We start from the raw sequence: 16399 nt of genomic DNA on the forward strand, positions 1-16399 counted from the left end.
GTGGTACACAGGACCATCCCTACCCATAAACGAAGTACGCAACTGCATAGGGCACCAGAAAATGTGGGGCACCAAATTTCCTGGTGCCCTACACAGCTGCGTGCTGCTCCAGACCCTGCTCAGCCTCTTCCCCATGGCCCCCACCCCTGCTCTGCCCTAGCCCCGCCTCTTCCTGCCTATGCTTTCCTGAGGACAGCAGCAGGGGTCGGGCCTGCACTCACTGGGTGGCAGTAAGTGCAGCGACCAGGCGGAAGCCCACTTCGCACAACTGACTCCCAGCCATGCCGCTGGCTCGTGCTGGTGGGAGATTTCCCTCCTGTCCGCCCGTGGAGGCCTGGGGCCCCATACTGCCTCCCGGCGGGGGTGGGGGGTGTTGCGTAGGGCACTAATATGGCTAGGGATGGCCCTGGTGGTACAATGGTCCCCATGTGAAGACTTTTATTCCAGAATAAGAGTGCCTTGGTTTATATCATTTTCAAAGTGATATAAGTTCAAAAAGAAAAAGGACACTTGTGTATAGGAATCATAGAATTATAGAGACGAAGGACTGGAAAGGACCTTGAGAGGTCATCTAGACCAGTCCCTTGCACTCATGGCAGGACAAAACACCTTGGCAGATGTTTGTCTAACCTGCTCTTAAAAGTCTCCAATGTCAGAGATTCCACAACCTCCCTAGGCAATTTATTCGAGTGCACAACTGCCCTGACAGTTAGGAAGTTTTTCCTAATGTTCATCTAAACCATCATTGCTGCAATTTAAGCCCATAGCTTCTTGTCCTATTCTCATAGGTTAAGGAGAACCAATTTTTCTCCCTCCTCCTTGTAACAACCTTTAATGTACTTTAAAATTGTTATCCTGTCCCTTTTCAGTCTTCTCTTCTCCTCTCTAGACTAAACAAACCCAATTTTTTCCATCTTCCCTCAAAGGTCATGTTTTCTAGATCTTTAATAATTTTTGTTGCTCTTCTCTGGACTTTCTGCAATTTGTCCACATCTTTCCTGAAATGTGGCACCCAGAAGTGGACACATTCCTCCAGCTGAGGCCTTAACAGCTCAAAGGAGAGTGGAAGAATTACTTCTCGTGTCTTGATTACAACATTTCTGCTAATAAATCACAGAATGATGTTTGCTTTTTTTGCAACAGTGTTACACTGTTGACTTATATTTAGTTTATGATCCATTATGTCCACCAGATCCCTTTTTGCAGTACTCCTTCTTAGGCAATGATTTCCCTTTTTGTATGTGTGCAACTGATTGTACGTTCCTAAGTGGAGTACTTTGCATATGTCCTTATTGAATTTTATTTTCTTTACTGCAGACCATTTCTCCAGTTTGTCCAGATCATTTTGAATTTTAATCCTATCTTCCAAAGCACTTGCCAACCCCTCCCAAATTGGTATAATTCGCAAAGTTTATAAGTGTACTTTCTATGCCATTTTCTAAATTATCAATGAAGATATTGAACAGAACCAGACCCAGAACTCATCTCTGCAGGACACCACTTGTTATGCCCTTCCAGTTTGCTTGTGAACCACTGATAACTATTCTCTGGGAATGGTTTTCCAATTATTTATGCACCTGCCTTTTAGTAGATCTATATAGGTTGTAGTTCCCTAGTTTTTATGTATGAGAAGGTCATTCGAGATGGTATCAAAAGCCTTACTAAAGTCAAGATGTACCACATCTACTGCTTTCCCCCCATCCACATGGCTTGTTACCCTGTCAAAGAAAGCTATTAGGGTTGACATTATTTGTTCTTGACAAATTCATGTTGACTGTTTACTTATCACCTTACTATCTTCTAGGTCATTGCAAATTGATTGGTTTCAGAGTAGAAGCCAAGTTAGTCTGCATCCGCAAAAGAAAAGGAGTACTTGTGGCACCTTAGAGACTAACAAATTTATTTGAGCATAAGCTTTCATGAGCTACAGCTCATTTCAGCATCCAATGAAGTGACCTATAGCTCACAAAAGCTTATGCTCAAATAAATTTGTTAGTCTCTAAGGTGCCACAAGTACTCCTTTTCTTTTTGCAAATTTATTGGTTAATTATTTGCTCCGTTATCTTTCCAGGTACTGAAATTAAGAAGACTGGTCTGTAATTCCCCGGGTTGTCCTCAGTTTCCCTTTTATAGATTGGCATGATATTTGCCCTTTTCCAATCCTCTGGAATCTCTCCCATCTTCCATGACTTTTTGAAGTGAATTGCTAATGGCACAGATATCTTCTCAGTCAGCTCCTTGAGTATTCTAGAATGTATTTCATCAGATACGGTGACTTGAAGACATATAACTTGTCTAAGTAATTTTTAACTTGTTTTTCCCTATTTTAGCCTCTGTTCTTATTTCATTTTCACTGGCATTCACTATATTAGATGTCCAATTACTTGAGTATCCACATGAGAAATTTTTTTTATAACTATAGTGTTATAATTGTGGTGTTATAGTTATTCAATTAAATTTTCCCTTGTAGCAATCCCTTAATGGCAGGGTAGGAAATACAATACAGATCTCTTGACTTCTAATCCTGTTCTCTAGCCCCTAAACATACTGCTTCGGTAGGTAAATATATATACCTTTTAAATGTAAAAGTGCATGCATTCCAGGCAAAATCCTGTCCTCAGTTACACCTCGGCAACCCTGTGCAGGGAATAGAGTTGCATGGGTAGAATGAGGACAGGTTTTATCTCACTGTGTTATATGCAGTCTTTAACATTACGTGATGATATTTTCAGATCAGGTTTCTTTTCTATCTAGAAAACAATATTTTGACTCTATAACTAATTATGTTTTTAAAAATACAGTGTATAATCAGAATGACTGCAAACAGATAAAAGTATGTTTCTGTTATACTTATTTATGATGGGTTTTTAATAGTTTAACGTTTAAAGTAACAAAAAGAATCTGAGCTCAGAAGTGCACAATGAGAATACCTCTTAATTTGCCATGTATTCTTTAGCAGCAGCAAAAAGATTCTTCTCCAAATTATTCAAAGTGTTTGACTGAAACATTGCTTATATTCCTCCAGCCTAAAAAAATCAGTAACATCAATGTGAGCAGCCTTCAACTGGCAGGCTGTAACTATAAAGAAATATTTGGGGCTTGATTCTGATATTTAAAATTATGTTAAAATTAAGTTTTATACTAATGTAACTGTTCTTCCTGTTTGTTTTTTTTACTGGTGCCAGAGAGATCAGAATCAGGCCCTTGTCTAGGCTACCAAACTTCATACAGTAATCCATTGCTGTTGTAGTAATTTCTATTTAGGAGCAAATCTACTCTGTGTGCAGAGGATTCTGCCAATCTTCCCCTGCATTTCAATTTTGTTGGAAGAGCAGAATTTTGGGAGTCTGCATCACAAAGTCCAGCTCCGCAATGGCTCATTGCACCCTTCTGCACAGCTGAGACCTGAGAGTGGTGAGATGTTTGAACCGGCGGATCTGCCACTATATGGGTCCATAGACCAGATGTCTCACACAAGATGGGAGGCAAGGTCTGTGTAATGACAGGTTTCAGAGTAGCAGCCATGTTAGTCTGTATCCGCAAAAAGAAAAGGAGGACTTGTGGCACCTTAGAGACTATCCGATGAAGTGAGCTGTAGCTCACGAAAGCTTATGCTCAAATAAATTTGTTAGTCTCCAAGGTGCCACAAGTCCTCTTTTTCTTTTTGAGGGTGTCTGTAGAATACTCCAGTCCTGAGACAGCAATTGGAGAAATCTCTGAGTTGTGTGACTTGGGTGGGCGTGATTTCTGCACTTTTGCAGAATGTATTTTGGGAGACAGAGAGCTGTCTGGGGAGCTAAAGCACACTGTATTCAATTCTAAGAGGGAGAGTAGATGGATAGAAGCTTTAAGTTCCATTTAGATGATACATTGTACCCAATAATGAGCCAGTTTAGAGTGATTTTTTTTTTTTTTACTGATTCACTCCACTATTTCCCAAACTGTTCATTAAGTTTGGATATTTGGACATAATACATCACTGAAAATCGAAATCATTTCTAGGCAAAATCATCACATTCAGTGTCACAGTGGATAATGTATCCAAGAAGCACAGTATTGTGTTTGTTTTTTTAATTAACTAATGAAGTTAAAAATAAAACTCTCATCTGATGAATGATCTGTTGCCTACATGAAGTGAACTCAGTCCATTTTCCAGAAATGGGCTCAGTCCAGTTTTCAGAATCTTTATGGACAAGTCTCTGGAATTTAATACATATTAAATGAATATGGTTCTATGGAAATTAGTCTATTATTATAGAGTTTAATAGAGAATTATATAATCTCTTTGTTAATCGTCCTATGTAATTCTTTAGGATGGTTATCATTTTCTTTTAAATTGTTAAAATACGTAAAAGAAAGTCATACTTTTTTATTAAATTCTACAGGACATTTACATAGGGATGGCAGGCATCCCCATCATAAAGGCCCAACTGATAGTAACTGGCATCTTGTTGATAAACTCAGTTGAGAGAGCAATACATGAATATCAGGGAGACTGAACTACCTCTCATCCTTAGTAATGATCCTGGCAGGGCCATGTGGGGAAACTTGTGCTTGTACCTGTCTTGCTTCTCTTTTGTCGTTAAATAGGTTTCAGCTACTTGAGATGTCAGTCTAGTACATGTCATAAGCAGTAAAACACTTTTTTAAAAAGCCTACTTTACTCACTATGAAGCAATAATTATAAGGTTGAAATAATGGACCTTCTTTTCAGCACTTGCTGTCAGCAGTATGACATCTCTTTGACAATTATTACTGCCTTCTTATTGAAAGGATAACCAACCAAATCAGGGTGGTATTTTAAAAGCTGTTGCTAATGTACATTAAAGTAGATTTAAATTATACAGTATATGTTTACTAAAAATGTGTACAATACCTTGCTGGTTGATATTTCTTGGGTGTACTTTCTTAGTCCCTTACATTGGTTATACCATTATCAAATGACCCAAAATGAACATTAACTACCCTCCTGGAATCTAAGTAGCTTATTTTTAATTTTTTGTTAAATCATTCACATAGTTTATTCCAGTGCCTATGTATTACATTTCTAAAGCCTGTTCATCCACTTCTCTTTTCCCCTTTTGTTTGTATGTGGATCGCACCCTTCCATGCAGAAAGGGGCAGGGGCAGCCACTTTCCACAGCACCATATCCACCAGCACCTTCCCAAAACTTTGGGAATGATTCTTCTTGGTTTGGGAGCCTTTCAAGAAGAAGGTAGAGGGACCCAGATGGGCTGTGGACAAAGGGCATGCAGTCCTCTGTTGGGTGGAAAAAAGTTGAAGGGTAACACAGTGTTCCCTCATAGTCCTGTAGAATCATAGAATCATAAACTTTAAGGTCAGAAAGGACCATTATGATCATCTAGTCTGACCTCCTGCACAAAACAGGCCACAGAATCTCACCCACCCACTCCTGTAACAAACCTCTAACCTATGTCTGAGCTATTGACGTCCTCAAATCGTGGTTTAAAGACTTTGAGGTGCAGAGAATCCTCCAGCAAGGAGGAAGCAAGCCCCGTACCCCACGCTGCAGAGAAAGGCGAAAACCCTCCAGGGCCTCTGCCAATCTGTCCTGGAAGAAAATTCCTTCCTGACCCCAAATATGGTAATTAGCTAAACCCTGAGCATGTGGGCAAGACTCACCAGCCAGACACCCAGGAAAGAATTCTCTGTAGTAACTCAGATCCCACCACATCTAACATCCCATCACAAGCCATTGGGAATATCTACCACTAATAAATGAAGATCAATTAATAGACAAAATTAGGCTATCCCATCATATCATCCCTTGCATAAACTTATCAAGCTTAGTCTTGAAGCCAGATGTGTCCTTTGCTCCCACTGCTTCTCTTGGAAGGCTGTTCCAGAACTTCACTCCTCTGATGGTTAGAAACTTCGTCTAATTTCAAGTCTAAACTTCCTGATGGCCAGTTTATATCCATTTGTTCTTGTATGCACATTGGTACTGAGCTTAAATAATTCTTCTCCCTCTGTGGCATTTATCCCTCTGATATATTTATAGAGAGCAATCATTTCATAAGACAGGTTATCCATTCCTTGGATCATCCTAGTAGCCCTTCTCTTTACCAGTTCCTGTTTAAATTAATCTTTCTTAAACATGGGAAACCAGAACTGCACACAATATTCCAGATGAGGTCTCACCAGTGCCTTGTATAATGGTACTAACACCTCCGTATCTCTACTGGAAATACCTCGCCTGATGCATCCCAAGACTGCATTAGCTTTTTTCACGGCCATATCACATTGACAGCTCATAGTCATCCTATGATCAACCAATACTCCAAGGTCCTTCTCCTCCTCTGTTACTTCCAAGTGATGCGTCCCCAGTTTATAACAAAAATTCTTGTTATTAATCCCTAAATGCATGACCTTGCATTTACTATTACTGCAGTTTACAAGGTCATCCAGATCTTCCTGTATGATATCCTGGTCCTTCTCTGTATTGGCATACCTCCCAGCTTTGTGTCATCTGCGAACTTTATTAGCACATTCCTGCTTTTTGTGCCAACATCAGTAATAAAAAGATTAAATAAGATTGGTCCCATAACTGATCCCTGAGGAGCTCCACTAGTAACCTCCTTCCAACCTGACAGTTCACCTTTCAGTGTGACTCGTTGTAGTCTCCCCTTTAATCAGTTCCTTATCCACCTTTCAATTTTCATATTGATCCCCATCTTTTCCAATGTAGCTAATAATTCCCCACGTGGAACCGTATCAGACGCCTTACTAAAATTGAGGTAAATTAGGCCCACTGTGTTTCCTTTGTCTAAAAAATCTGTTACCTTCTCAAAGAAGGAGATCAGGTTAGTTTGACATGATCTACCTTTTGTAAAACCATGTTGTATTTTGTCCCAATTACCATTGACATCAATGTCCTTAACTACTTTCTCCTTCAAATTTTTTTCCAAGGCCTGGCATACTACAGATGTCAAACTAACAGGCCTGTAGTTACCCGGATCACGTTTTTTCCCTTTCTTAAAAATAGGAACTATGTTAGCAATTCTCCAGTCATACAGTACAACGCCTGAGTTTGCAGATTCATTAAAATCTTGCAAATGGACTTGCAATTTCATATGCCAGTTCCTTTAATATTCTTTGATGAAGATTATCTGGGCCCCCCCCAATTTAGTCCCATTAAGCTGTTCAAGTTTGGTTTCTACCTCGGATGTGGTAATATCTACCTCCGTATCCTCCTTCCCATTTGTCATCCTACCATTATCCCTAAACTCCTCATTAAAGACTGAGGCAAAGCATTTGTTTAGATATTGGGCCATGCCTAGATTATCCTTAACTTCCACTCCATCCTCCATTCATCTTTAGCGGTCCCACTTCTTCTTTCTTTGTTTTCTTCTTATTTATATGGCTATAGAACCTTTTACTGTTGGTTTTAATTCCCCTTGCAAGGTCCAATTCTACTTGGCTTTTGGCCTTTCTCACATTATCCCTACATGTTCTGACCTCAATAAGGTAGCTTTCCTTGCTAATTCCTCCCATCTTCCACTCCTTGTAGACTTTCTGCTTTTTCTTAATCATCTCTCTAAGAAGCTTGCTCATCCAGCTTGGTCTACAACTCCTGCCTATGAATTTTTTTCCCTTTCTTGGGATGCAGGCTTCTGATAGTTTCTGCAACTTTGACTTGATGTAATTCCAAGCCTCCTCCACCTTTAGATCCACAAGTTCTTGAGTCCAAACCACTTCCCTAACTAATTTCCTTAATTTTTTTTAAGTTAGCTCTTTTGAAATCAAAAACCCTAGTCACAGATCTATATTTGTTTATCCTTCCATTTAGTTTGAACTGAATTAGCTCATGATCACTTGAACCAAGGCTGTCCCCTACAGCCATTTCTTCTATGAGGTCCTCACTACTCACCAAAACCAAATCTAAAATGGCATCCCCTCTTGTTGGTTCAGTAACTACTTGGTGAAGAAAAGGAGTTTATTTGTTTATTTATTTAAAATTTATTTGTTAGTCTCTAAGGTGCCACAAGTACTCCTTTTCTTTTTGCGAATACAGACTAACACGGCTGTTACTCTGATACTTGGTGAAGGAATCCATCAGGTATCACATCCAGGAAAATATGAGCCCTATTATTATTACTAGCACTTGTCCTCCAGTCTATATCTGGGAAATTAAAGTCTCCCATGATCACACAATTCCCATTAGTATTTACTTCATTAAAAACATTAAAGAGGTCTTTATCAATATCCAGATCGGATCCGGCAGTCTATAGCACAGCCCAAGCACTATCCCAGGGGAGGCTCTAGTAGCTTTCTTCCCCAATGTGATATTTGCCCAGACAGACTCTGTCTTATCCATTCCATCACTTCTTATTTCTTTACAGTCTCTCTCATCATTGATATACAATGCTACTCCACCACCTTTGTCTTTATTTCTGTCTTTCCTAAAGAGCACATACCCTTCAATACCTGTAGTCCAGTCGTGACTACTATTCCACCATGTTTCTATTATCCCTATAATATCTGGTTTCACTTCCTGCACCAGTAGCTCTAGTTCCTCCATTTTGTTACCTAGGCTCCTCGTATTGGTTTACAAACATCTTAATTTTTGCTGTTTGGCCTCGCTCACATTCTTTACCCGATTAGGCACAGACATTCTACCACCAGTATCACCTATTAGACTGGTATGTATACTACCCTTCCTCCTTATGTCCATTCTCCTACCAACAGCTGTGTCCTTTCTTACTTCATTTTCTTCCCTCTCAATGTTAAAATCCGGCGTGAAGATTACCGGGACATCTCCCAACCATCTTCCCCCAGATTCCTAATTTAAAGCTCTCTTGATCAGTTGTGCCATCTTCCATCCTAGAAGTCTATTTCCCTCCTTAGTCAGGTGAAGTCCATCCCGAGAGAACTGTCCTCTGTCCATGAATGCCTCCCAGTGGCCATACATCCCAAAGTCCTCCTTATAGCACCAGTGCCTGAGCCATCTATTGAGCATCATAATCTTGTCACACCTTTGTTGCCCTTCTCTAGGAACAGGCAGAATCCCACTGAAGATCACCTGAGCCTCAATTTCCTTAAGCGTCTTCCCCAGCCTGGCATAGTCTCCCTTGATACGTTCCAGCGAGAATCTAGCCGTATCATTTGTTCCCACATGAAGGACAATCAGTGGATTCTTTCTCACTCCCATTAGGATCCTCTTCAGCATCAGGTCCACATCCTGTTTCTTAGCACCCAGCAGACAGCACACTCTTCTGTTCTCTGGATATGCTCTTGTTACAGGCCTGTCTATCCTTCTCTGTCAGGAGTCCCCAATGACGTAGACCTGCCTTTTCCTGGTGATGATACGATTCTCCAGTCTATCCCCTGTTCCCTTTGGCTGCAAGTCCTCTCGATTCCTATTATCCCTTGCAATCCTCTGTCACCCATCCTGTATCCTCCTTGGACTCATATTTGGTGTTATCTCCATTGACTCTTGCCCTCTTCCAATAGGACTAGCTGTTCTTCTCTTCCTCCTTGCCCTCTCCATCTCTTCAGATACCACCTGCTGTGCCCCTTTTTTCCAACTCTGCGAACCTGTTTCTGAGCTCTGTTTCTCCTTCACTAGCCCGTCTTTTTCTCTGCCTGGTTCTTTTAGTCACATACTTGCACTATGAGAGGCCTCTGTGTGTGAAGAGCCCTGGCCTCCCACTGCTCCCCCATCTGTGTGATTTGGTGTAGGCCTGGCTCCGCAGAGGGACAAACTTTGTCCTTCCAACCCAAAGATAGAACTATTTGGTAGTTGCTACATGGCGAGAATCTTATGGAATCATTCTTTTTGGCCAGTCCCACGTTTTTACACTGGAAGGGGCTGTCTAGCTCCTATCAATTCCATATTCACAGAACTGCAGATTATTGCAGTCTACATAGAATATAGGTTGAACTCAAAAGAATGGGAACTGCTCCCAACTGATGTGAAGAGAAATAACTTTCCAAGAAAACTGAAACAACTTCTAAACCAGTTGATTCTCAGTTGAACAAATACAATAGAAGATCTGTTGTTTTTTGTAGCTTTCTTGATAACCTCTTCTCACTAATTCTAATATTGTTTAGATAACAGTGGCAACTAAGATAATTCTACATAAGCAGTAGTGCGATATCACAACATGTATTTTAGTATGTAAAATTCATAAATGGTCTAAATATGCTAACAAAATATTACATTTTAAATTAGTATGATCACTGTGCATACTGGTATGTGAAAAAAAAATCAGTAAGGGAAATCCAAAACTCATGTATTTATCACTATTATTGTTGTTAAAATGAAGTGCCAACCCTTTTAAGATAATATTACTTATAATATTAGTCCTAATTGTTGGAAGATTGCCAGTTCTTCATCATCTCGCAGAAGTATGTCATACTTGAACTGTAAAAACATATGATTCCCCTTCCCCCCCTCCCCCTTTTCCCACTCACTGAAGCTATATTATGTTAGCGTGAGGTGCGTTGAGCCGAATCCAATCTGGAATTAAGAATGCCCAAGGGCATTTTTAACAAACTGTCATTCATTTGAACTTTAACCCTGTTTAGTTTAACAGAATCTGGTTACTCAGATGTATATTTTTTGCACATTCACTTCTTTCTTTTCATATCTTGGTGTGAAACTGTGTTAATTGGACTTGGAGGGAGAGAGGATTGTTTAAAACATATTGAAAACTAAGAATAAGAGTTACAGCATAGTAGCTTGGCTTGTTTTTCTGCCACCCAGAAATGATGAACTTCAGTTCAGATATTGAGAATAAACATATTTAGTCAAAGTGAGATCCTCAAAATGCTGACATTTGATTAAGCTTTCTGGGTTGAAAAAATTCACTGTTTTTAATAGCTCATTTATTATATTATTATAATAAGGAAACTGGTGAAATTAGGCCCTCCAGAAATGTAAAAAGGAGCTAGTAATGGATTCAGGATGTTTAGGGTTTCATCTTAAAAGACTGAGCCCAAAATTCAATGAGATCCCCAAAATAAATTCTTCCAACGGTTGAGATTAAATAAAACCTTTACTTAGTAATTACAACATCTAGCCAACAGCCATGAGGGAGCTTCTGGATGCTACAAGTTCAACCTTTTCCAATAGGTGTCGCTGTAAGGCAGTAATGCTGAAGAGATGTGAGGTAGAATAGAGATAAAGGTAGAAAAATCCCATAATAAGGGTAATTAGAAGAATAAGATTATCATTACTTGCCGTCAGCAGATAATTAAAATACTTTACAATACTGCTTGGATTTTGGTTTAGATTGCTGATGAGAAAGTGACTTTGAGAGAAATTCTTCTTGTGATTTTTGTGTATAGAGTATCCTATCAATATACATACATGGACTGACAGGAGAATAGACACTTCACTATGGAAGGAAAGTGGATCCACTCTAAGGGCTGGACTAATAAAGTTAGGAAGTTGTTGAATATGCAAACTTTCTCTTATACTTTATAGAGGTGTGCGAAAAACGCATAAAGCTGCTATTTGACCAACAATAAGCTGATCCCTCAGCTACCTTCCATGGACAATGGAGAAATTGAAGAACTCCTGTGAGAGACAGGATAATATTAGTGCTGGTCTCACTGCTCCTCCAGGGGAACAGAGTACAGCAATCTGTTGTCACTTTTCTACCTTCTGGGGAGAGAGAAGAAAAAAAATCCCCAATGCTCCCTTTCTTCCTCTCAGCGGCGATTGGAACAGCAAAGGAACTAGATATTTGCAAAATTCAGAAAGCTGATATTCAGCTTAAAACCAAATGCCAAATATCGGGGATTCTGCACAGCCATAATACTAGGGTTAAATGGTGATAGATTAATTCTCTCCCATATAATAATCTTTTATCATTTTAACCCAGCGTCAGGGATGTGAATAGGTTCTGTTGTTAGGGTACGGGCTTATGGTAGATCTTTCTCCCTTTCTAGAACTTTAAATATATTACAGGTGTAGCTGGCAACGTTGCCTATAGTTAAGGTTGTCTGATACTTTATAATATAATGTGAGTGTGTATATTTAATATATATATGTAGGGGCACTGACCTTGATTGTGAATTAGCAATCACACACACATACATTTTCGAAGAAGGTATTTGAAAATCACTTCCTGCTATACTTTAGTAAGGCTTTTGATACTGTCTCACATGACTTGCTCATAAACAAACTAGGGAAATACAGCCTAACTGGAGCTATTATAAGGTGGGTGCAACCATTCCCAGAGAATAGTTATCAGTGGTTCATAGTCAAGCTGGAAGGACATATCAAGTGGGGCCCTGCAGGGATCAGTTCTGGGTCCCATTCTGTTCAATATCTTCATCAATGACTTAAATAATGGCATAGAGTGTGCATTTATAAAGTTTGTGGATGATACCAAGCTGGGAGAGGTTGCAAGTGCTCTGGAGGATAGGATTAAAATTCAAAATGATCCAGACAAACTGGAGATATGGTCTGAAGTAAACAGGATGAAATTTAGTAAGGACAAATGCAAAGTACTCCACTTAGGAAGGAACAATCAGTTGCACACATACAAAATGGGAAATGGTTGCCTTGGAAGGAGTACTGCAGAAAGGGATCTGGGGATCAAGGTGGATCATAAACTAAATATAAGTTAACAGTGTAACACTGTTGCAAATAAAGCAAACATCATTCTGTGATTATTAGCAGGACTGTTGTAAGCAAGACATGAGAAGTAATTCTTCCACTGTTCCAGGCCTCAACTGGAGCATTGTGTCCAGTTCTGTGCACCACATTTCAGGAAAGATATGGATAAATTGGAGAAAGTCCAGAGAAGAGCAAAATGATTAAAGGTCTAGAAAACTTGATCTGTGAGGGAAGCTTGAAAAAATTGGGTTTCTTTAGTCTGGAGAATAGAAGACTTAGGGAGGACATGGTAACAATTTTCAAATACATAAATGGCTGTTACAAGGAGGAGGGAGAAAAATTGTTCTCCTTAGCCTCTGAGGATGGGACAAGAAACAATGGGATTAAATTGCAGCAAGGGAGATTTAAATTGAACATTAGGAAAAAAATTCCTAACTATCAGGGTAGTTAAGCACTGGCATAAACTGCCTAGAGAGGTTGTGGAATCTCCATCATTGGAGATTTTTAAGAGTAGGTTAGCCAAACACCTGCCAGGGATGGTTTAGATAATACTTAGTTCTGCCTTGAGTGCAGAGGACTGGACTAGAAGACTTCTGGAGGTCCCTTCCAGTCCTACACTTCTATGCTACCAGCCTGCCTGCCAATGAAATCCTGGTGCTGCTTTAGATATTTGTGAGATAAGTAGGTAAGGAAACATAGAACCCTGAACTTAAGTTTTGGCAGAAAAGTGAAGGAGGAATTGATTTGCAAATATTGTGTTAAAAATATAAATGAATGTATAGCTTTTGAGTCTATACATGCTAATGATTTGTTGTCTTAAACAGTTTTTTTATTCACCTTTCAAAAAAAATTCTCTCTACCTTTAAAATCTCATCACTTCTATGTGTAGATATTTTTACAAATCTACTTGACATTTTTATTTCCCAAAATAAAGTAAAAAATAAATAAATAAAAATGTCAGCACATTAACAGTTGAAAGATAATGATCGCTTTACATGCTTTAAAAATATTTTCAAATGATTTGATAGGAAACTTGATGTGAGTTGTCTATCAACACACAGTAGGACAAATCTGGCTAATGCTTCAGGAGAAGGAAAAAGTAAATTTTAAGACTTTAGATATGATGCTGTTATTCCAATTCAGGGTCTTATACTGCATACAGGCCCACACCTCCAGAGTTCCACTGACTTTGATGTCACTGTTGTGAAATAAGGGTCCATGCATTTGAATCACTTTGTAGGCCTGGATCTTTATAAATGTTACTATTAACAGATGCAAATGACTTTAAGTAATAGATTGGGGACTTAATTACATGGCACTTATTATTAATGTGAATTGAATAGATAAAACAACATACAGGGTTTGGAGAAATTTAAGGATGAGATTTTGGAATAATCCTATTAAAACAAGAAAAATATTAAGTTAAGTTTTATATATAGTTGGACTTGTTTAGGGACAAGGTAAGTGCCTTTGTATATGAATATGTAGAACATTAAATCCTATTTTTATTTTTATGGTAACATATTGACATTATATGATCAAAGATATTATAAATTATTGCAAGTAACCCCCACCCCCTTGTGTTCATCCTTAGTTTTCCTTTTGTTCACTTTTTCTTTTTTTCTGTAGGTCACAGTGCTGATTTTCTCTCTTTCAATATGTATTTTCCCAAGTATAACTTTTCTAGGAACTAGTCACTGTGGAAAGGCAGTAATAGCTATTTTCAAATAAATGTAAAGTCCTCACCCTGCAAGAGGCTCTGCATCAGTGTAACTCTGCGCCTACACAGAACTGGTCGCAGGATGAACATCATTTCTCTTTGTTGTTTCATTTATATCTGTATTTCGCCAGTTTTACTTTTTGAGGGGCAGGGTGGAAAGATTTTGAAAGGTATTAACCTCTTCCTTGCTGTTGCTAATGACTGCACTGCACCTGAAGCAGGACGGACGTTGTCCAGTCTTGCCAGAGGAAGGGTAGCCGTGTGTATTGAATGAACATGGAATTGCCTGCACTGTACACTTTTATCTGACAGATAGTCCCAGACATCTAATAATAAAGTTGCAGCCTGATTTAATCCATATCAAGTGTCCTTTCAGTATAGCTGGACAATTCTAGGTATGTCCTAGTAGAACATGCCTTCTTCTGTATTGAATGTACCTGGCACATTCTAATTTCCCATCAACCTCAATGGAATGTCAATAGAGAATGGCTGTACTGTACTTATGGTAAAGGGGTTAAGTAATATATAAGTTTTCAAATAATGTTTGCGTCTGATTACTGTTGTTTGATTCATATAATAGTGTTCATTCTGCTTCACAGAGCTGTTATGTGGGAGAAAAGCAACACAGTATTTGCTCAACTTGAAAAAGAAGTATGTGGTTTATATGTGCTGATTGCATGGTAGTAGGACTTAAATAACAACACAGAGACAAGCAGTAATTAAAAATGAACTTGGGGAAAACATCTTATTTTCTCTGTAGACAGGCTGATTATATGATCATAGCTGAATTTTGTCAGACTTCTTCTGTACACCAGCAAAAGCAAACATTTTTACTTGGCTTCCATAGTATCAACAATATGGTAGCACAGAAAAAAAAAAGCAGTCAGGTTGGATATATTCCAGTTGGCTCCCTCCCCTATCACTTTCTGGCTATTCTCATGTAATGCATCACATATTTTCCTCCGCTGTTGGTTAATTTATATAATTTTAATTTATTGGAGAGAGGAGTGGGTGAGTAAGAAACCAAAACAGGAAGTAATTTCTCTAAATATCATAATTGCAGTATCTTGGGGATCTCTGCCACCTACTGTTCACATAAAACTCTTCAAAAAGTATTAAACTTCACATTATACCCCAAAGTATACCACAGTCTGTATTTAGTGATGTAGCAATTACTACAGTGGCTACTATATTTTTAGCAGATTACAAGAAAGAAAGAAAGAAAAGAGCAACAAAATATCTGTAGTGACCAATCTTACTTTTCAAGTGTTTTATTCCTCATTTGTTTGTAGGAGGTGCATAAAACAAATACAAAATGGTTTTACTCTGACAAAAAAAAATCAAAGCGAAAGCCCCAATTTAGGACCATTGCACTTAGCCTGTATGTACTGGAAGCTTAATTCTCTTCTCACACATGTGCAAAATTTGGACCTGTGGATGACATCAAGTCTGATTGGCCTGCAGTCTCCAGTCTTATCTCATTCATTAACTTGCTGAGTTTCTGTGCCAAGGGTAAGGGGAAGCCATGCTGAAGTTAATGTGCTTTTTAGCAGTAACCATGTAGTGACCTTCTACCCTGTCATATAGACGTAACAGTTCTGTAAATGTAATGATCTACCCACAAGACAGTCCTGCTGCTGCCAGGCAAGTGTAATATATATTTTCCTTTCTGCAAAGGTTGAGTTTTATTCTTTAAATAATATTATGTCACTTTTATAACACAGCCTATACTTTTTTTCTAAATTGCTACTTTTTAAAGTAGGGTTTTTTTTAAATCAATTCCCCATGAATGCATTTCATATTTATTGGGAAATCTCCCCAAAAATTTCTAAAACGGAGCTGAGGTTGAGAATATATTCCATGAATTAAAAAATAGATGTTCAAATGTCAGAACTTTAGCTCTTCCCCTGTTCCACATGCTCCATACACTCATCAGAGATTCTCACCAGTTGTCACATAAAATGTAAGTCTGAAAGGAGCTGTTTTTGGTGAAAGTTTTGTGTGGTGTCAAGATCAGTTTATAATGGAAGTGCTATTAGAGCCTGAACTATAGAGTTACTACCACAGGTCCATAATGAGTTCCATA

General features: G+C 38.7%; 1 protein-coding gene across 1 annotated transcript in view; it reads left to right on the forward strand.

Moving 5' to 3' along the window:
- The window catches only part of ERC2 (ELKS/RAB6-interacting/CAST family member 2), an 858283-nt gene that overhangs the window by 505574 nt on the left and 336310 nt on the right, over positions 1-16399 (forward strand).

The sequence above is a fragment of the Dermochelys coriacea genome, chromosome 7 (assembly GCF_009764565.3).
Source record: "Dermochelys coriacea isolate rDerCor1 chromosome 7, rDerCor1.pri.v4, whole genome shotgun sequence".
Lineage (NCBI taxonomy): Eukaryota > Metazoa > Chordata > Testudines > Dermochelyidae > Dermochelys > Dermochelys coriacea.